Here is a 23,580-nt window from a genome sequence, read left to right as displayed (position 1 = left end):
GAAGACAGTTGGTTCAGGCAGTGGATAGAGGGCAACAACAGAAACAATGATACCTATGGAGAAAGATAAAGACAGAGGGGGAGATAAAGGGCCACAGTAGAGAGAGAGGGAGGGGCAGGAGAACTAGGGGCTACAGAAAGAAAGAGAGAGAACACAAACAGTAGATTATCAAACTTAGAGGGAGATAGAGATCAGAGCTCTGTGTGTGTGTGTGTGTGTGTGTGTGTCTGTGTGTGTGTGTGTGTGTGCTGGAGAGAAAGAGAGAGAGGGAGATGGCATGAGACTGGAAGGGATATGAACACATCTGTAACACTTGACATAGAGAAAGTGAGAGGAAGCAGAGATAAGGATACAGCCTACACAGTGACACCACAAAGAGAGAGAGCTACAGAATGTGGCAGAGTGAGTGACAAAGAGTGCAGAACCATTGTGTCCGGAGAAACAAAGCCATCAGAAATGGAGCTGGAGAAGACACCAAAAAGATATGGAGAAACAAGAGGGAACGAGAGAAAAGACAGGAAACGTGACAGAGAAGAAGAGTGCTCAGACAGGAAGCTACATACAACAGAAAAGGTGAGAGAACCTAGACAATCAAAAAGTGAAAAGGCAACAGCATAGATAGGTAAAGCAGGGAGATACCAGAAAGTGAGACACAAAAGAGATACAAGGTATGGACGAAAAAACAACCCACCAACAGCCCCATGACTGAGACACACATATAGAGAAAGAGATAGACAGTGTTTGGCAGAAGCAGCAAGAGAGAGAGAGACTAAGACCCTCATTATGAGTTTGGCAGTCCGAAAACTCAAATCGCCAAACTCATGGGGAGGAGACAGCCATCATACTGGTTGCCTCCCCCCCAGTCGTGCTATGATGTCCCTGCCGGTCAGACTGGCAGGAACAGTGCTACAATATTGGTTTCGGCTCCATTAAGGGAGCAAAGGCCAATACCATAGCACTACATCACCCTCAGAATGTGCATTGTCTGCAAAGCAGACAGTGCGCATTCTGAGGGTGCTCGGCAAGGCCCCCCCAGCAGTCCCAAGCATTGTGTTTCTACCAGCCTTTCCACAGTGGGGTCCCTGCCATGGAAAGGCTGATAGAAACAGGAGTTGTGATCAGCACGGCGGCGCTGAGTTCAGCGCCGCCATGGCTGACCATGAGTGCAACCGCCATCAGCCCATCAGAAACCTTGTTCACAGCAGTGACGGCGGTCCGACCACCAGGGTCGTAATGTGGCAGTCGGACCACCTGGAGTGAGTCGGTCTGACCGCCCCCGCAAGTCTGTAATGAGGCCCTAATTTGAAGTTGCCCAAATTGCCTGTTTGCCTGCCTGCACAGCAAAGACTATTGGCCACCTCTTCCCCAGGGAGTAGGACCACCCATCTATTTTAGAGCTTCCACAAACCTGGCAGGGAACTCTTCTCTTACAGTGAAGCCTCTGGTGTGGTGGTTCCTCTGTAGGCTAAATGGGATAAATGTTAAACAGGCACCAGATTGGTTTAGCCCAGCACTGCATTTCTGTTGGATTTACAAAACCAAACTTCCAAGGCTGTTCACAAAAACAAACAACCAGTGGCCATGACACACAGGGAATGTTCACACTTCACATCAAGGTCATTATTTAAGTTCTCTGGCCAGGCCACATTGCCCTGCATGTAATCCCAGGCTGGGATTTCTGGTAATGGTCACCCCGCCCAGAAGAAGGTGAAGTGATTATCACTATCACCTAGGGCCTGATTTAGAGTTTGGCAGACAGGTTACTCCGTCACAAACGTGACAGATATCCAGTCCAGCATATTATGATTCCCATAGGATATAATGGGATCACAATACGGCGGATCGGATATCCGTCACATTTGTGATGGAGTAACCCCATCTGACAAACTCTAAATCAGGCCCTTGGTGTCCAGTAGCGAACCGAACATCAGGTCAAGGTTTTCTAACGTTGAAGTCACCTGAGACCCTGTCTTAGGAAACGCTATGGTTTTCCCAATATGGTGGGGCAATGCTGAGTTTCTGAGTTTCCAATTTATGGTGGCTCCCAATTTGAATCAAACTCTAAACGAGCATTTGAGTTATTGTTATGCTTCATTTCCAAACACAAAATGCCCTCCATGCTGAACTCCAGGTTCCCTTACCTAGGATTTAAAAGTTGACAAACCACATCTGGATCCTACACTTTACTGTAAAATGCAAACCGGATAAAGCAGTATTGAACTCTGTTGTAATTTTTGTGAGAAGTGAACAGCAATATGGTTCTCATTCCAGACCGACAGCATTGTTTAAGTCATATGGGAAATCTTGATAGCTTATGGTGCAGAGATTTGGAGACCTACTTAGTGCACAAGGCAAATAGCAACAGGTGAAAGGGCTTTTTAAAAGAAACTCTTGATGCTTCTTAATGGTTTCGCTATACTGGAACAAACTGCCTTGTAAAAGCCCATCTTGGACAAAGTCTACACAGCTCAGTTCAGATATGTAGTGAAAAGTCGGTGTTCCACCATCACCTTATAGATAGAGCATGGTGTAATGTGTTGCGAATACAGTGACCTACATCATTATGTCTACTGGAACAAGTTTTTAAAAATCTGTGGTTGACTCCAATCCCTTCAAGAAGGGGGTGTAGATGATGCTTTTCTGACTATCATAAAAAAAGTAAGCCCACCATAAGTAAAAGGCAGACATTGAGAGTAAAGAACCTAGGGCCAGATGTAGGTAGGTCGAAAATTGCGACTAGCAATTTGCGAGTCCGTGCGACTCGCAAATTGCAAGTCGCAATTTGCTATGCAGAAAGGTGTCTCAGACACCTTCTGCAACTCGCAATGGGGTCGCAAAGACCCACCTCATTAATATTAATGAGGTGGGTCGCAGTTTGCGACCCCATTGCGAGTATGGGCACTCACGGGGATGGTGGCCTGCTGGAGACAGCAGACCACCATGTCCGTGACTGCTTTTTAATAAAGCTGTTTTTTTTTTTTTCCATCTGCAGCCCGTTTTCCTTAAAGTTTCGTTTTTTTCAGAGCAGGCAGTGGTCCATTGGACCACTGCCTGCTCTGAAAAAATATTTTTGTTTCCATTCACAAAGAGGAAGGGGTCCCATGGGGACCCCTTCCCGTTTGCGACTGGGTTACCATCCACTTCAAGTGGATGGTAACTGCGATTTCATTTGGTCGCAAATGAAATTGCATAGCGTTGCGAGTCGCAAATAGGAAGGGAACACCCCTTCCTATTTGCGAGTCGGAAATGCATTTTGCGAGTCGGATCCGACTCGCAAAATGCACTTCTGCATCGCGGAGAGGCTTTTGCGCCTCGCAAACGGCGTTTTTCACCACTTGCGAGGTGCAAATCCTTTCCTACATCTGGCCCCTAATGCCCTACCTCTGGAGTTTCACCAGTGCAAGTGAATGACTTGCTTAATAAAAGGATTTTCTGAAAATGTCATAGAGGAACGTGTTTAAACTATCAATGGCAAACGGACAAGAGGTCATATAGGAAAGTAGGCTCTTATCCAGGTCTGCGGCACTTCCTGCAGGGCTGCCCAGGAGTATCTTTCCCTGCTTGAAGGGAAAAAGTACATGATACACAGACAGATCATTCTTGTGTATGCCGAGTGAGATTCACCAAAAGGTGAAAAGAAAGACGCCATTTTTTCTTAGCGCTAAAGAAAGGCCAGAGCTTTCCAGACAGTTTTTAAATATTTTTAATTGACACTATTTTATCATTAAGATGCGAATAGGCGACCACTATCTTGTACATATTTTTTCCATTATTGCTTCGCAGCCATTTTCATATGCATGATTGTAATGTGTGTGTGTGTGTGTGTGTGCACCCTCGTGTGTGTGCAAGCATGTGTTTTAGGAATATGTTTTTTGTACTAACAGTCCAGGTAACCGAAAACGCTTAATGCATTTTTTTCTTCTTCATGCAGTGTACAGTACTATGAGGTGTTTTACGCAGAAACGTGCTCAAATGCAATCCATGCTGTTATGTGGGGTTGAAAGAGTCACTGTGAAAAGTGTGCTCAACTCGGTCACGTGGTCATAATGTTAGGGGGTCACCATCAACTGCGAAATTTGCCAGCCTGTCAAAGCTGTAGGCCACCTGTTCTGGGTGCTCTGTCGTGGTGTGTGAGGATTTGGAACTCGTCAAAATAAGCCCCAAAGAATAAATGCTTCCTGCTTTATAGTACCTTACCCTGTTGCTGTAATTTCTTAACATTCTTATATTTATCACATCGGTAGTTTTCAGTTTATGAAACTTAAAAATGCACTTGTTCCTACTGACAGCCAAGCCTGCAGCCAGTATTACACAGAATACTACAGCAGGTGTGCTAAAACACTGAGCAATATATTCGTGACTTGTCGGTCAGTGTTTTTGACAATGAACTATATATTTGGAGAGGGGCGAACTGACATACACCTCTACAGAGAAGAGATATGTCGTCTTTGATGTTATCTGGTGTTTTAGTATACATGGGGCAGGTAAGGCCAAATACTTTACTGTGCTTTATTTGAAATGCTTTCCTTTATTTAGGTACGTTTCTACAAATATACAAAAGACATATGGTTCAGTAAGATCTCTTATAATCTATCTTCTTCTGCTACTTGTCCCTGGTTGCGGAAGTAGGTCTGCACGACCCAAGCACAAGCTGTAAGATTTAGGTGCTCGAGGATAATTCTCTTTAATAGACAGATGCAAGCAGGAGTGGGGGAATGGGGTTGGGTGGGCTGGGCTTGGTTCGGCCTCCCAGATAACCCAAGATATGTAAAAGGGCAGCGAAAATAAGTCCTGCACGGAATGCACTAGAATCGCAAGGACGAAACCATGCGTATTGGTAGAAGAAACACATTCTGTTACCCAACTAAAGGATATATTGTGGCTCCCTACAAATCGGAGGACAAGTAGAAATACACTGACACATAACTTAAACACGTTACTACACTGTTAGATTATTGGAATAACCTGATCCGGAGTAAGAAAGTTACGACTTTCCTGCCCCCAGCTGCTGTAGCACACACTCCAGATTTTCCACTAAGATAGCCCTAGCTTATTATTATTTTTTTTTAAAGGGAGAGAACATAGGCTATCATTTAGTGAGAGCATGCAGTTGGAATCCATTAAAGGGCACCATAAATGTGGGAAATGTTCATTTTCCTACAGTTAAGCTTTACTATCAATACCAAAGAATTCAAACATGGTACTATCAACTATACACTACAACACTTCTCCAATCGCAATTCCTCTAACGTAGTCTGTTCTAGTCGTTGCTCTTGCAACTTGATTTATGTTGGACAGACAAAGCAATAAAGATCTCAATAGAAAGTGCGACAATTCCTCATTAAGGATCTGCTTCAGATGATCAGTTAGCAGCACTACCTGGCAAATCGGTTTAAAAAACTAGTTTGGAAAAAGAGTAACTTAGCAACAATTTCCGAAAAACATACCTGTGCTTAATTTCCAAATTTGTCAGAGATTTTTATTTTCTTCAGTGCTGCGAGAATGTTTTAAATTGTTGTTTTCAAGTCAATGGCAAAGTCCGCTCTAACTGGAACTCAAGTAATCCATGACTGGTTTCGCCCTGAGCTCATCAGTCTGGTGTAGAGTGGAGCCAGTTGCAAAGTGAGCACAAAACCCACCCTGGACTGACCAAGGCCTGTCAGTTCTGGTTCCTATTGGAACAGGGTGAAGACTGATTTGCATATGGCTGGGTTCAAACAGAGCTGTGATGTTGCACAAAAGAATGATGGACTGGAATGCTACCCCAAACAACTGTCAGTGGTTAGACTTATTGCAAGCATTCCTTCCATCACTTTTGTAAGTTTGATGTGATATCCTAAATGACCAAGGGTGTGCCCAGACATGGGTCCCCTGCTCACTGTGCCACTGGAAGGTCCACCTTCCTGTTGATGTAAGCCTATGCCTGCCTACACTAGTATTGTTTGACTGGTTCCAGATGAATACAAAGTTGCAATTACAGCTTGAGGCACGGATGTGATTCTTCTATTGGCGACAGTGGCAGCAGCAGGTATAGGAATTATAGTGTCGCATATGAGGGCACTCAATGTTTCTCAATGTTTTCAAACTGATGTGGGCCCTTTCAGTATTGGTATAACTCCTTAGTATAAATCATGGTACAATCCATAACCTAGTTGTTGTAATAAAGAAACAAGTTACTTACCTTCGGTAATGCCTTTTCTGGTACAGACTTTATCTAGCTGCAGATTCCTTACCTTAGAATAATTACCAGGTGGCAGATTGGATCCGCCTCCTCTGTAGCCAGTGTGAATGAAGGGAGGAGACCAGTGTCTGGTGAGTTGTCCAGACCACTGGCATCAGCAATGTTCTCATACCAAGTGTCATTGGCCATGGACTCCGCTAGATGGTGGGAATAGCCATATGGATCCTAAGATCCCCTTAGTTCGAATTCCTCAGAGGGCCCTTCAGAAAAATAGTACGCCATCTCCAATTCAAGCCTTTTGGACCTGTTTGGCACATTTCTGGCTCTGTAGCAGAGATGGAAATCACAATATGTTCAGCACCACCAATGGGCATCAATGATGCCAAGAAAGGTGCAGGTGCCACTGATTCTGTCCCTGGAGGAGGTCAAAGAGTCATAGCCTGTGCCGATCCAGATCCAACAACAGATCCTGAGGGCTCGACTGGCACAGAGGGCGGACCCGCTGGCAAAGTCCCAGTCAAAGTCCCTCTCAAACCCATGGGGCCCAAAGGTGCCACCCAAAAATAAGACTTGTTGCCTCATGAAGCTCTCTGAGTTGGGTGGGGGTCATTCTGGGAAACTCAGGGAAGCACGTAGCAGACCTGGGGCTCCACAGGGGTGACCTCGGCGTGGGGCCTGGACTTGTGGTATTGTTCCCACATCTCATCCGATGAATGAGACCAGCACGGAGAGGTCAAAAACACTGACTTCGTGGACTTCTCCTTATGAGACTTACCTGAAGAAGTCCGGGGTCAGGACGATGACCGTCGCAAGTGACTCTGAGAGCTGTCCTGAGGCCTCCCTCGCTGAAGGGGACCTGAAGTGGTGCAGAGTCATGTGGTAAGCAACTAGAAGCTTTATGGATCACTTGCGGATGACCGTCAAATGCAAAGTCCTGCAATATGCACAGGCTATTCCAGGCACTGCAGACACACCAAGTGTGGGTCTGTCACAGACATTTGCCTGTGAAAGGCACCACAAGGCTTAAAACTGGTTGGTTTCCACAGGGACATTCTCCGAAAATAGGGGAAAAAGGCAAACTTGTTGAATTCAACAAAACGGTTAAAAATGTAGTAAAAAAAAAAATGACTATGGGGAGCTTGTCCGGAACAGGCAGATGGTGTGGGAAAGAAGGAACTGAGTTAAGTGGTAAGTGTGCTGGGTCCTATATTGGCACCGCATACATCACTTCTTGTGCCGATGACGCCACCTATGCGGAGCCAAATGATGCTACATATGGACTCCCAAGGGGACTGCTCAAATAATACTGAATTGAATTCTGACAACTGAGGAATATTCTAAGGTAAGGAATCTTTTGCTAGAAGTCTGTGTCAATGAGGCTCTGTTGGCCCATGCATGGGTTGAGGTTACAAAGTCACATAAATAAATAAAAATAATATAGTGTAAGGTCTCACTCAGCGCTTCCTCCATTGCTCGACTAACAGCTTTCCTTCCGCACTGTGCTTGATATTCTTATGCCAAGACTTCCCACTGAAGTTCCCTCCACTGTTACTGATTTGCCCTCCTGGCTACGGAGCCTTTGTGAAGCCCATTAGTTTTGTCAGTCAGAAAAATAAGTATTCACAATTTCACTCCATGATTAGTAGAGGTATGAATAAAATTTAAGTGGCATGTGAGATACTACTTAATGCCTCAAATCACAAAAGTTAAAACATCTCAGATCTAGAGCTTTTGTTAAAATTGCAGGTACACTATTCCAGGTCTGCTTTATAAATAGAATAGCAGCAAGTAACACAATCTGTACCTGCATTAATGTCCCCACATTTCAACAGTTTGTAGCAAACGTTCAAAAGAACTTCTGAGGTATTTGGTTGGGTGAAAAAAGCTCAAAAAGAATGGGGTTTGTGAACCTCAGCACACATCGCCATACTGTAACAGATAAAAGCTGCAGCAAAAAATCTGAGATTCAAATTACATCTGTTCTATATGAGGGGAGATGAAGCTCAACTCACAGCAGATTTGAGTGCACAATGACTTGGGGGAACATGGCGGCTGGCTAAACAGCTCGGTCGGGAGCTCTCAACACCTGGACAACTTCTGTAATGCTCCACAAATGAAAGAATTCTTTACTGGAGCGGACCTCATTCTGCATTACAGGTCATAGCGCTCTGCATATGCTGGCGCTGGATGTCAGGCCGGACGAAGTTCCAGCGGTGCTGCATCGGAAGGTGGGTGGCTCTAGTGCCGGCTTGTGGGAAGAGGCAGCCTGGAACCTCGACTGGGGGAGAGCTTCTCTGCACAGGTCGACTTCAGAGGCATTGGAGGAGCCATGGGAGGCATCAGAAGCGTCACTCCCACTTCGGTAGCAGCAGCACTGTGCCCTAAGATTTCAGAGGCACTGTGGGAAGGGGTTTGAGAGGCTCCCGGAACATTATGCCAGCTCGTACACAGTTGTGTGCTGAGGCCTCTCCCCACCCCCGGTTTCATCTCTTCAAGGCAACAAGTTGAATAAAGGTATGGCGGTCCCTCTCAATTTATCTGTGGAGTCAGTGAGGAGAGACGCCCCTACTGAACATCAGGTGGTCAGGGACCACTCTCGGAGAACTAAGAATGGGGGGACAGTGTGAAGAGATTTATTGGTGACAATGTACAGAATAGTGACGCTCATAAGCTCAACAAGCCCTCCCTAACGCTGGTAAAAATCAGGCAATCAAAGGTATTTCTTCTGTGTATAAGAAAAAGAGAATTATTCCTTTAGAAGGTCTTAGGGCTACCCCGTCACTGCACTCTTTTTTTTAAGACTCTCCCCAGGGACGCCAATGGCCTAGAAGATATCCTCTCCTTCAACCCCGGGGGACACAGTTTTAAGAATGCAGGCTTTGGAAAAGTCTGATGAGAGGTCTATACTGTTTCAAGTAGACTGTTCAGCAGCACTGGATGCCTCTAATGTGTCCCCTCAGGTCTCGTCTTTACCTCAAGTTTTAGGGCCTAGACCCCAGTCCTCGACCTCACAATATCTGAGCTTAGGAGCCCAGATGGACATCCAGATACTTCTGCTCTCTTTAATGAAAGAGATTAAAGGAAAGTTTGAGATCTCTAAACACAACCAAGTAAAGATTAAAGAGACTTGTGATGTTATGGAGAGCAAGATAAGTATATTAATTGAAAGGATGAGTAAAACAGAAGTTGCTCTTGAGGCACTTGACAGGCGGGTGGTCTTAAATAGACAAGAGAGCCAACAACTAAGGTCTGGAGAGAAGGTCCTGCAGGATAAATTAGAGACCCTGGAAAATAATATGAGAAGGAACAACATCAGGCTACTGAATGTTCCAGATGGTGTGGAGGGGGGCAAAATGAAAGCCTTTGTGATAGCTTTAATAAGAGAATTTACCCTGGTGGTGGGTCACTTCAACTTGAAGGAGGATATTCAAAGAGTTCATTGGGACTCCTTTAAGAAAAATTTAGCTAGAAAGAACCCCAGGAAAATATTGGTCAATTTTGGATCCTACTCCATCAAAGAGAAGATCTTATTGGAAGCTCTCACAGTTAATAGTTTCTCTAAGGGGGATTGGTCCTTCTGTACAAGATCTGATGTTTCCAGGGTTATGCAGGATGGACAATGTGAACTGGGAAATATATCCAGGAGCTCAGGTCTTTGGGGGCAACTGTTCAAATGCGATTTCTGGCAGCACTTAGAATTATGTGGGACAATAAGATGCATAATATTAGGGATTCAAATCAAGTCTGCACTTTCCTGGAGCAGATTAAAGCATCTAGTTAATAAATGTGATTTTTGTTGCCCAAGGCAAAGAGAGATCAGCTGGGGGTTATCATTCTGATTTCTCCAATGAAAGAAGGGCGGGTTCCCCAGGGATTGGGGAGGTGGGTTTGGGGCATTATTAAAATTTCAGTTAGTTCATTTATCATTGGGTGTTGGAGCAAATGGGAGAAAATAAAAAAAATAGTCCTCATGGTGTCTAATAATGAAAGGCAGATTATACAGGGGTTTAGGTTGGAACGTCAGGGTACGTTTTTGTGATGTCTAGAACCAAGTTAGCTCAGCTGAAGGTTTTATTTTGGAATGTGAACAGCCTCAGGGTCAAGGGACGAAGGCAGAAGATTTTTGAGTTTTTGAGACTGGCTGATGAAGAGGTGATTATTCCCCAGGAGACTCATTTACTTCAAGAGGAGTGTTGGTAAAGCATTTGAAGTGGGGGAGTCAATGTGTGAACTCTACCCAATCCTGTGTGGTTAAAGGAATCGTGATTTTATTTAAAAAAATCTTTAAGGACAAAATAAAAAAGATTTGAGTGCACAATGCCAATACTTCGAATGATCATTAATGCATTCAAGGATACTCTATCAATAGCATATTCAATACGGAATTAAAGCAGTCACTGTACCAATTCAAACGAGGAGTATGAACACACTAGTCTTTGCTTCAGTTTGTGTGTCATCCATGGATGGTGATTAACCAAAAGCCTGTCAGGAATACTCCCATTCCTTGGAGTGTGTGCCGGGTTCTGAACCCAGAGAGTAATCCACCAGTCTCTCGGTGTGGATTTCCAGAGAGGTGGGATAGTAGAGAAATCGCATGGATCAGTCTGGAACAGGGAAAGAGAATTATAGGGGTAAGACAAGGCTAAAGAAAGGCATATCACACCACCAAGAATACATCCCAGGAGAATCCCTCTGAACGCCTGGTGTGAATGGCAGTGTAATGAGCAACCTCAGAGACAGGGCTGAAGGTCCTGTAATGAGAAGGGACACAATGATAATCAATATATACAGAAAATACACATGAACGCATAAATATGAAAGGATGGGAAGGCAATTTGAACTTCCTGAGTACTTCAGAGTAGCTGGCAACAAGGACCCCGAGTGGCACCAGAAAACAACAAAACCTCAGAAGCACTGGAAGGACTGTCAGGTAAAACAGCTTTTGCAAAGAAACCAAAGTGACCAATGATCATAAACTGCGGGATTTTAACAGAGGAAACAAGGTAGCGCAACAAAAGACCAGCAGAAAGACGAACTGGGGGAAGGTAGCAAAAACCAAATGTAGACAGTGTGCAACACAGTGATGAGCTGAATGAGAGTTGGAGCCCTAAAATATTGTTAGACCTGACAGCCTTAGGGTGGTCACCCCTAACTTTTTGCCTGCTTCCCTCCACTTTTTGGACACTGTTTCTGCTGGTTTTTAGACTCTTCGCACTTTACCACTGCTAACCAGTGCTAAAGTACATATGCTCTCTCCCTTTAAACATGGTAACATTGGATCATACCCAATTGGACTATTTAATTTACTTATAAGTCCCTAGTAGAAGGCACTATATGTGCCCAGGGCTTGTAGATTAAATGCTACTAGTGGGCCTGCAGCACTGATTGCGCCACCCACTCAAGTAGCCCCTTAACCTTGTCACAGGCCTGCCATTGCAAGGCCTGTGTGTGCAGTTTCACTGCCAATTCGACTTGGCATTTAAAAGTATTTGCCAAGCCTAAAACTCCCCTTTTTCTACATATGTCACCCCAAAGGTGTGCCCTAGGTAACCCCTAGGGCAGAGTGCTGTGTGGGTAAAAGGCAGGACATGTACCTGTGTAGTTTACATGTCCTGGTAGTGTAAAACTCCTAAAGTTATTTTTACACTACTGTGAGGCCTGCTCCCTTCATAGGCTAAGATTGGGGCTGCCGTCATACATTGTTGGAGTGGTAGCTGCTGATCTGAAAGGAGTAGGAAGGTCACATTTAGTATGGCCAGAATGGTAATACAAAATCCTGCTGACTGGTGAAGTTGGATTTAATATTACTATTTTAGAAATGCCACTTTTAGAAAGTGAGCATTTCTCTGCACTTAAATCTTTCTATGCCTTACAATCCATGTCTGGCTGGGTTTAGTTGACAGCTCCTTGTGCATTCACTCAGACACACCCCAAACACAGGATACTCAGCCTCACTTGCATTCATCTGCGTTTTGAATGGGTCTTCCTGGGCTGGGAGGGTGGAGGGCCTGCTCTCACACAAAGGACTGCCACACCCCCTACTGGGACCTGGCAGACAAAATTGAACTGAAAGGGGACCTGGTGCACTTCTAAGCCACTCTGTGAAGTCTCCCCCACTTCAAAGGCACATTTGGGTATAAAAACAGGGCCTCTGCCCTACCACCTCAGACACTTCCTGGAGAAGAAACTTGTAACCAGAACCTGCATCCTGCCAAGAAGAACTGCCTGGCTGCCCAAAGGACTCACCTGACTGTGAAGGACTGCTGCCTTGCTGTTGCCCTGTTGCTCCCCGGCTGTGGTGAATAAGTGCTCTCCAAGGGCTTGGATAGAGCTTGCCTCCTGTTCCCTGAAGTCTCAGGACCAAAAAGACTTCTCTCTTGCAACTGGACTCCTTGTGCGGCAAAAATTCGACGCACAGCGTGCCAAAAACGACGCACAGCCTGTCCCGCGGTGAAAAATTCACCGCACGCCGAACCGGAACGGCGCGCTCGACTTCGCAAGGAAAAGATCGACGCAGCACCTGCGGTGCGACCGGAACTTCGACGCACGGCCCACCAGATCGACGCACAGCCGACCTGGGACGACGCAGCCCGACTTCCAGAGGAGAAATCGACGCTGCGCCTGTCGTGCGGGAGAAATTTCCCCGCACCGCCCACCGGAACGATGCAGAGCTCGTCACAAGCCCAGGATTCCACGCACAGACCCCAGGGCGTCTGAAAACCCCGCAACCCGAAGAGGATCCACGACCGAGTGCCGGAAATCGACACCCAGCCGCCCCTGCGTGGAAACTAAATCGACTGTGTGCGGCACAAGAAATCGACGCACACCCCTTTATTTCCCTGCTTCTCCTCCTCTGCGGCCCTTTGCGGAGATTTTTCGCTGAACCAGTTACTTTGTGCTTGAAAGAGACTTTGTTTGCTTTTAAAAGACTGAAGACACTTTATACCACTTTTCAGTGGTATCCTTACATTTTCTTATTGCATCTTTGATCGTTTTGACCTGCAAATATCCAGATAAATATTATATATTTTTCTAAACACTGCGTGGTGTATTTTTGTGGTGCTATATTGTGTTATTGTATGGTTTATTGCCCAAATACTTTACGCATTGCCTTCTAAGATAAGCCTGACTGCTCAGTGCCAAGCTACCAGAGGGTGGGCACAGGATAATTTGGATTGTGTGTGACTTACCCTGACTAGAGTGAGGGTCCTTGCTTGGACAGGGGGTAACCTGACTGCCAACCAAAGACCCCATTTGTAACAAATATACAGAAAGTTGTCAGGCTCTAGTTAGTAGCCCAGTTATATAAATTGTGATGTGTTGTGCTCCCTCTACTTTCCTTGTCCTGAATATGTCTGTTCTTCTTTCTTTGTGTCGTGTGTGAGCCAGCCTCAAAGAACCTCCACAACCACAACCTTCAATCCTTTCCTGTTTTCTGACTATTTCTCAGGCCGGATAGAACAGTCTTAAAACTTGTGTCTTTCATCCCTGTATGTCAGTGATGAAATCCTGACAAGGAAGCTTTTCACTCTCCTGACATTACACATTAACCCTTAATTTCACCCTTAATCCTCCATTTGCTACAGGTTCGAAAATCATATAATGCAAGAGTGACACAGAGCTCTGCGTACTTTGGCCCATATTTATACTATTTGACGCAAAACTGCGCCGGCGCAGTTTTGCGTCAAAATTTTTACCGCCGGCTAACGCCATTTTGTTGCGCTGTGCGGGCGTCATATTTATACTTTGACGCACGTCGGCGCAAACCACAGGTGGGAGTCATTATTTTTGACGCACACCACAGCGTCAAGTCGTAAAGCAAAACAACGTTAACGCAGCGGAAATGACTGTGGGTCGATTTACGACCCCGCAAACCGGATATGCACCGTTTTTTGATGCAATAGCGTAAAAAAAAAAACGGGAAAACCGCCATTACACCAGAGGAGAGCCAAAATGGATCCCAGATGCCACTACAGACCCCAGGAAGATGACAGCAGACCAGGAACCAGCCAGGAGGACCCACACAAGAACCAGGACACTTTTAAGAAGAAAAGAAAGTGTTGCTTTAGTGCAGAGGAGCAGGACATTCTGGTGAAAGAGATGACGGAACACCAGCACCAACTGTTTGTCACATCAAAGTTGCCAATCAGTAGGAGAGAGGCTATATGGCAACAAATTGTCGACAAGATTAACAGTGTGGCTGAAGTACGCAGAACAGTCATCGAGTGCAAGAAACGCTGGCATGACTGCAAATGCAGGACCAAGGAAAAGATGGCCAGGAACAGGAAGGCAGCACTGCAGACTGGAGGGGGGAGTCCAGACCACCATGAGGTCCTGTACCACATGGAGCAGATGGTCGCAGCCGTCATCCCTGACGAGATCCTAACAGGAATTCAAGGACAGGACAGCGCAGACTACCAGGAGACAACGCACATGCAGGGTAAGTCGCATGGGAAACTAAAATGCACTAATGTCAACTGTGAGCAGGGGGAGATACCGACCACTAAATGCATGGAAGTCATCTAATACATGGAGTGGCATGGGTAAAGGGGCATGGCATGGGGGCATGGCCCGTTCTGAGAAGACCTAGGGCACACCATTACACAACACCAACAACAGTCCCATGGGGGCATGCTGTCATGCCAACAATGGAGCAAAGGGAAAGCCACGCCAGGAGGGAAGGCCACAACGTCAAACTGACATCCCGGCACACGTCAGCCACCATACCCCCTACAATAATAGGGCCCTATTAACAACCTCTAGCCATACCGACAACTGGAATGTAACTGCGACAACAGTTGCCACTACCACCTCTGCTCTGTGTGCAGCTCAAGTAGCCAATGGCAGTAACCTCCCCATGGATCATACACACCTAAATTAGGGGGTGAGGATGACAACTTCAACAATCCCCAGAAACAAGACAAAGGCCCCAGTACTGTCAAATGTCAATGCCCATAGTAGTCGCAAACATCAGCCAATGTAAACAACAATAGCAGCTACACAGCACTAAGGACACACCCATGCTGCATATGTCAGGGTCCATCCTGTGCCTGGGTAACAATGCAACATCCCAAATGTCATACTGCTCAGACAACAGCATTGAGGGGGGGACACATGTAAATGGTCACTGAAATACACCTGCACAGTCAGAGGAGGAAATAGGACACTGATACGATTATCAGGGCAATCCAATGTAACACACATTCCCCAACATCAGCAGGACACATTACCAATGTCAACAACCATATCGGATCATAACATTGCCATGCATAGGATATGCCACATGTCAATTACATTTAAGTGGATGTGAAAGATCAGAGATTGGGGCAGGTCCAGATTGTTAAGTGTGCTGCCAGGGCCATCAGAACACCCACAGCCAGTGAAAGGTCTCACCATGAGAATGGATGTAGACGGAGGCTTGAGTAGGAAAAGAAGGTGGCAATTCTCTATTTGGCATAAACCAACACCTAGAGGCAATGAGGCTGACAAGTCTGATAACTCAATAACATACATGTGACACACAGGCGGGCCATAGGCCTGGAAGAATGCCCATCTGAAGGACTGGAGAAATTAACACAAAACAAGATCACAAAGTGAATTCATCAAAAGGCAGGCACGTCACATCAAAATTGCCACAACACAGACACACTAATTGTACCCTGTTTCATTGCAGAGGAAGATGGATCTCCTGCCGATATGCCTGTCCCAGATTTCCCTGATGACATGGATGACGAGCCGATAAACATTCCCCAGGAGACTATCCAAAAGGTCCTTGACACCCTCCAGACCCCACCTTCAGTCACAAGGAGGAGCACAGAACAAGCAGCCATCACAGAGGATCCACCCACCACCCCATTTGTAAGACCTGCCAGCTCCAATACAGCTGAGGACTCAGACGAGACTGGCACCAGCTTTGAGAGAACTGTAGTTGGAGTACAGCGGGAGCTGGCCAAGGAGGTGCGGGTGGGGATGCAAACTATGGCAGCCAGCCTTGAGGGGATGCGTTCGTGCATGATGTCATCTGCAGATCAGGCAGCAGCTATGCAAGCCCTAACATCCATACTGCAAGGACTACAAGAAACTGTCAAGGAATTCACCACTGCAGTAAGGGAGCTGCCACAACACCTCGCACCCCAACCCTTCCACTGCATGCACGAATGCAATCATGACTCGCTCAGGGCCGACCTGGCCCAGTGATTGTCTCTGTCCTACTCATTGCCAAATCCTGTCCCTCTGCACTGTCTGAAACATCAACCCCAGCATGTCAAAAGCATTTCCGTAACTCCTTGTGTTGGATCACAATGTAAGATGTCACTATAATGGACTCACAATCATGGACGATGTACAGATAGCACTACAGCACGTTTCAATAAATAGTACTTACACAACAAATCTGCCTCTGGGTAATGTGACATATCAACTGTGAAGTAGATAACTGAAATGTGCCTACTGTCAAATTACGTAGCTTGTCAATACAACCGTCCGGATAATATGTAGTCAGAGAATTCTGCACAGTGCCCATGATTGCATCATACTCTGCCCATCCTGAGGGACAAATCTTATGAAGTGAGAAACCATACACCACCATGCTGTGTTGGACAGAAGAATGCTTCCTCAGGGGATAACTAAGTCATCAAATAGTGGCCGCAAAATGTTGTCAACATGCAAAAATAACACAATAAACATGCCACACTAATCTAAGTAAACACTAAAAAAACTGCATAAATGAAGGTGTCTGAGTTAACACACAAATAGGTAATCATGCCAAACTGTGTCACAAATGATGTATGAGGGTCATGAAGACAAGAATACAAGATTGCCAATGAGAACTCATCTTATAAGGGTGTGCATGATCATCACACTGCAGTCAGACCTAAAACTGTTTCCCCAATACCAAGTCTGGAAGCACTGTTTGTGACTTTCAAAACACACTTATCAACAGAAACACATTGGGATCCATATTAACTGTGATTGGTGGTTGCAACGAAGGTAGCTCTGGGCTAGCTGCCAATCGTACAGCTCAGTTGGGATTTTTTGTAGCATATGACACAGATGTTATAGTACAAAATTGATGTACACTGAATCCAAACCCACGATCAAGTACCATTCAACATATACAATTAAGGGTTAACCAAATATTTATTAAATGCTAATCACAGATGAGGAAACTGAGGGAAAAATCTTACCTACCCTGATCTACCCTGACTACTCATTACCCACAACTGTCCCTAACTAACCTAAGCTACACTTACTTATCACATGTAACAAAATGTTCTAAACATCTACCCCCCACCCGCCTTATGAGACGGGACACATGGAGGACAACACATACTAACCTAAACACATACTATACTATCCTATACAAATATATATTTTTGTGTATTTTTTTGGACATTTTTTTTAGTTTTTTTTTTTTTAAACACACAAGAACCCCAACATAGCCCCCCACCCACCCACACATGTAATAAGTAAAAATAGAAACATGCAGGACCCCCCACCCACTAACACTAACTAAACGAACAGCCTATACTAACCTAACACTGAGCCCCCTAAGCCCACTAACTATAAGAACAAGGAAAGAGGAGGGAGGGGAGGGAATCATGTCCATAGCAAAATGTCTAGAGGTTGGCCCTCCGGAGAGTCCTCTTAATGGACTTAACACGCCGGTTAATGTGCCGCACATCCCGGCTCAGGTGGCTCAACTTGCACAGCACTTTGTCCATCTTACGATCCATTTGGTTGAAGGCTGCAGGGTCAACAGATGGAGCAGTGGCAGTCTGGGTACCGGTGGAGGAGGTCTGTGTGGGTGTGGGGCCAGGCCTAGTGGGCTGTCCTGCACCGGTGGCAATGCTGGGGCCTGGAAGTCCAGCAGATGTCGGACCAACAGTGGCAGCTGTGGGTGGGGCCACCTGGCTCGGATTGGTGGTTGTGCTGGTGGTGGCTGTGGTGGGCAAAGTAGGCCCACCCTGTGGGAAGGCTCTCCATGCCCCGGAGGCCCGTTCATGGCGATATCGCCGGGTCATCCTCCGGAACCCCGACTCCACCAGCAGGATGTGCTGATATCGCATGGCCCGGCGCTGAAATTCACGGACATGGTCTGGAGTCATGTTAGCAGCTGTGAAGACAAATGCAGATATTCTACATTAGTAACTGCATTGTGTGAAATGGCACAGCAAGTTTATCAGACATTACATCTACTGTACTTGTAACAGCTCATATCACAATACAGCTCATTGAATGTCCCTGAGGAAGTACATGGCAGGCCAGACTACAAAGGTCACATCACACATAGCACATCCATAACCTACAAGATGGGTAACAACTGGCTTTGACTTGCAATCTGAGTTCTGGCAGTTATCAGCTAAGAATCATGCTGCATATCCTCCGCCAAGACCTGGGCTACAAATGTCAGTGTACGGAAAGCAAAACTAAAGCCACATGGTCTGCAAGTTGTAACTGGACTTGCCAGTATAGTACCAAGTGCCAAACCTGAGTGTGTATACTAGTTTGTAACCAAACCGTCACTAGTTCACATGTATGTGTAACATACTGGTAGCATCAGTGCTAGGTACCCCATTCACAAACCCATGCCCGTGTTTGAGGGAGGGGGTGGATAAACAACTATAATTTGCCAACAACATGTACACCGAGGAGTGTATAGAAAACTCCACACATGTTTGTCTCTACAGACACACCACAGGTAAGGTCTATCTACAATTAGGAGTCAGCAAACCCTAGAGCACTCATAGAGTCAGACATGTCAGGAAATGCAGAACTTGGTACACAACATATACTTCCAGTGAGGCCTGACTTACATCAGAAACAGAGTTGCTAGAACACCCATGATCATGAATTGCATGCACACCTAGGCCATTGCACTCAAGTTCCACATACTTGTAGCACTACATGTGGAAGTACATGCTGCTAGGAGGTTCTACCTACTGTTTCAAAATTATGTAGGTAAATAGGGAAGCAGATGTCTATTGGAAAGCAATTTGCTGTACCAATCTTAGAGAATGTGGGTCTGACAGGCTGACTAAATCGGGGCTGACTTCCAGTGCGACTCTTGGTGATACAAGTGTCATACACATGACTAACCCCTGTACTCACAGTGGGGCCCACAGGAATGGCCTACAATCCCTACATGATACCATTGGATATGCATTGGCCAACTCAAAACATGTGAGAAACTGAATTCCCACTCATGGAACAAGAGAAAAGCTTGCCCAACGCACCTTGCTATGCGTCAACTCACACGAGTCCATAACCAGCAAACACAACACATAACAGACATATCAACACTTACTGGAGTGGTCGGGGTCCTCAAATGTCGCCACCTCTCCCACAGTGTAGGGTGCCGGTCCACCTGTAAGGTATAGAATGAAGAAATGTGCTCAAAATCTGTGCACAGCGCAACAAATTCATAAACATATACAATGTGTAGGCAGAATAAGGAAATGGCAGCCATTCAGACATGATGGTACTGCATCTGATATATCACGGCCAACTTGTACATAGCATGGGTCTCCTGTGACAGTTACACACATATCTGCACACATACATTGGCCCTAACTATCATGTGGTTGCAAATATGCCCCGTAATTGGTGAGCAGTAAAAAATATGGAGTGTAATCGTCTCATCATGTGCATCCAAGAGAGACATCCAAAGCCTGGTTACTTGAGGACTGCATTACCAGTCAAACATGCCTTGTGGCCATGACACATTTATTACACATAGGTCCAATGTACAGAGGGAGGGGCAGGGACTTTTGTAAGCCATCCTGTTGTTACAGTTTATTCAATTAATGTGGCCCAGCTATGGTGATTTGCACCAACCATGGAGATGTGAAGCCATGTGCATACACTTGGACTGCCATCCATATTTGGATTGTTGCACAACTAACTCCAACAAACATTCTAAGATGTTAGTTGAGGGCACCTTACACCTTTTCACGATGTTTTCAAATCCAGAACTGACATGTATCCAAAAAGATCAATGAACACAATAATCCCACACATTCATAGTACTTCTGTGAACGCTTTCCTTCCACACTCACCTGACTCACATGAGACATATGTCTGAGCCACTTTGCTCTTATCAATTGACGTAAAGGCAGCACTAATTTTCTGCATCATGTAGTGATTCTAAAGTCAGTCTAGCAATTGCGTTAACAAAGTTGGCCTAAATGTTGGTACATCTGTACTTCTCTGTCAATAGTACCCTATATAGACATGATTGGCTCCTATTTTGTTAGCTTTTCTGACAAAAAGGCCGCACCAATTTCCTTCATGGAAAAGTGACCTGTAAGTTTGCTGAGCACGTGCTACCTGACAGCTAGCAATTGTGATCCTTGCCATAGTGCATCAATGATCCCTTTATATTTCCCCAGCATTACACACAGTCAGCAATTTAGCTGGCAGACATTGTACTAATCCCCTTATGTCACTACAGAGCATTTAATCGTGCACATTAACATGATTCGTACTCACCAACAGTGCCACCAATCATGATTCCCAGGTGATCCAAGAGATCCTGCTCCCTGGTGATGAGCTCAGCCCACCGGTGCTTCAGCTGGTGGTCACTCCTCTGGCTGGAATACACACGCTGCAGGTGATGCAGCACCTTTCCCCACCGGATTCTGCGCGCCTCTGTTGGATACCCCTGTATCACCCTGCTCCCTGCCTGGATCATGAGCGGCAAGAAATGCGTCACAAGCCAGATGAACCCCCCCAACTCCTCTTCCCCCATCCTGCCAAGACGTGGCCTACCAGACATACTTGGAAGTGAAAGGGAATAGGGGTAAAAGAAATAGAAAGGGGAAAAGGGGGAAAGTAGGGGTACAAAGACAGATAAAAAGTAAACCTAAACACTAAAAGACCCCAACTATCCCCAAACTAACACTACCCACAACAGACTCCCACAAACAACAAAAACACAAGATAAATGGACAAATGTAGACAAAACACAGTAGTACAGTATACAGCAACAATATTTATTTCACAAATTGACAATACAGATAGCACACAGGACAAAAACAGCACAAAATCTCAGGACAACACTCTCTACACAGCCACACAGTCTAGAAGGATCATAGACTGCAAAGTGATCTGTAAACAGGATATCCTATTACATCACATCAAAGGGAGTAGCCGATCATGGTCCACTGCAGTATGATTTCCCACATGTGAACATACACCATCAACACCATACTGTCTTCAATCAGCCTATCTCTGATGTGTCCCATATGTAACATAACCAAAAAACAAGTAAAAATGCCCAAAACCAGTTAATGCACTGTAATTTTGACGTCCCTAGCGTTATGCGTCATTTTTTCTTTACCAAAACTGTATTTGCGTCATTTTTTTTTACGCACAGAAGTGAAAATTAACCCGCATCCACATAATAGTACATGGACTGTACAAATATCTGCATGTGTGCTAAATTTCACTCCTGTGCGTCAAAAGAAATGATGCAAATACAGTTTTGGTAGTCAAAAAATGACACATAACGCTAGGGACGTCAAAATTACAGTGCATTAACTGGTTTTGGGCATTTTTACTTGTTTTTTGGTTATGTTACATTTGGGACACATCAGAGATAGGCTGATTGAAGACAGTATGGTGTTGATGGTGTATGTTCACATGTGGGAAATCATACTGCAGTGGACCATGATCGGCTACTCCCTTCACAGTATTTTTATGGTTGGCTGACACAATAGTTGGTCATAAGTGTAGCCTACATATATGTGTTGCACAAATTGTGCATGTTTGGCATAAGGAGAGGATAGCAATGTGACGCACATATGTAAAATACCTAAATGCCTTTGGCTCAAATTGTGTGCTTTGGCAACTAATGTATTTGTTGACCAAGTGTGTGTGTATCACATGAAGCATATTTGTACATATGCTTGTATGAATGTGACGTCCATGTGTCCAATCCTTAGATGCAAGTCATATTGGAAATGAGTTAGTCATACATGTAACAACACCCGTAAAGTGGACTTCCAAGTTTTAGGGTCACGTAGACACCACATGTGACATAGCATGCACCAGATGGATGGCAGACACTTGTTCATGTCAATGGTCCACATTTTCTACATCCTATGTCCAACAGTATTGGTAAGAGTTTCCTAGGCACTACTTGGTGAATCCCACAGTGAGTCATACACATGCATTGAGGAAGTGGGTACCATGTTGTTTGCACAGACAGACAAGGGTTAATCTCAAATGTATGATGACACCACAGTTGAGGCCATAGAAGTGAGCCCCAACTATCAAGTGGCTGTGGTGGACCAGCATACAAGACAGCATGTGTCCACTTATTTCCAGTGATCAATTGCACATAGGTGTCTTGTTCATGTGTGTGGTCCAATGATGATCCTGTATATTGTTTGGGGTGTAATTTGTCACAGTTCGGTCCAGGACTCATCATGAGTCAGTGGCAGCCATTCCTGTATCTACTGAGTATCCTTGGTTGATCAATGTGAGTAAAGTGGATGTGGACATGTGAACCAACGTGTGGATGGTCCCACCCTGTCACTAAAGACGTGTAATGAGACAGTCAACAGGGCAACCTTGGTGTGCTGAGTGAGATAATGTCTCAGGTGTCATGTTCCGGCAGGTGTCATTACAACATTTGTACACAGGTTGGCCTCTGCACTTCACACTGCATCTGGGAACATCATAGCCTCTGTGCTGATTATTCTCACAGCTATTCACCACACACGGCCCATCACTATGTTGTGCGCACTGTGATTCTGTGTGTGAACTGTCATGGTCCTGACATTTGTGTATTATTCATGGACATTATCAGAGGTTGCTGGTTGTGCTGAAAGCCCTGTACCCAATCCCTGCCTAGGGCCCTGGGACACTGTCACACTTTGTCATTCATGCATAAATGCAACCCAGACAAGGGATGGGCCATGAATTTTGCTTTTCCAAGAGGATGTAACTCAAATGGTACAGTTAAAAGGCAGATGATGCTATACAATGTATTTGTGTATGCATTGAAGAAGGCCATGCCCAATACCCCCTGATGAATGAGAGGTTTGCTAACGAAAGTGTGGTACATATGTAGACACAGGGATACTTTAGTGTGACGCACAGACAGTTGCCAGTCAGGCTGACAGAATGCAAGGTGATTCAGGATCCGGCTACTTGGCAAGTTACATGATCAGTGGTCTGACTAAGACTGTTTGGAGGACAAACTAGACAGTTGATATGTAAAACTGTGTATGTCCTGTGTTTTTGAAGGTGACAAATGAACCCAGTGGCTGTGTTACACGGCTTAATTAGTATCAATGCTTAACGGTGTATTTAACATAATGGCAACTCCTATGCTGATCCAGGTATCAGCAGGGGCAGTGCTTTTTTAAATGGGTGGTGTGCATGAAGGTGAT

This window comes from Pleurodeles waltl, chromosome 10 (assembly GCF_031143425.1).
Source record: "Pleurodeles waltl isolate 20211129_DDA chromosome 10, aPleWal1.hap1.20221129, whole genome shotgun sequence".
Lineage (NCBI taxonomy): Eukaryota > Metazoa > Chordata > Amphibia > Caudata > Salamandridae > Pleurodeles > Pleurodeles waltl.
This window is presented reverse-complemented; position numbering follows the sequence as displayed.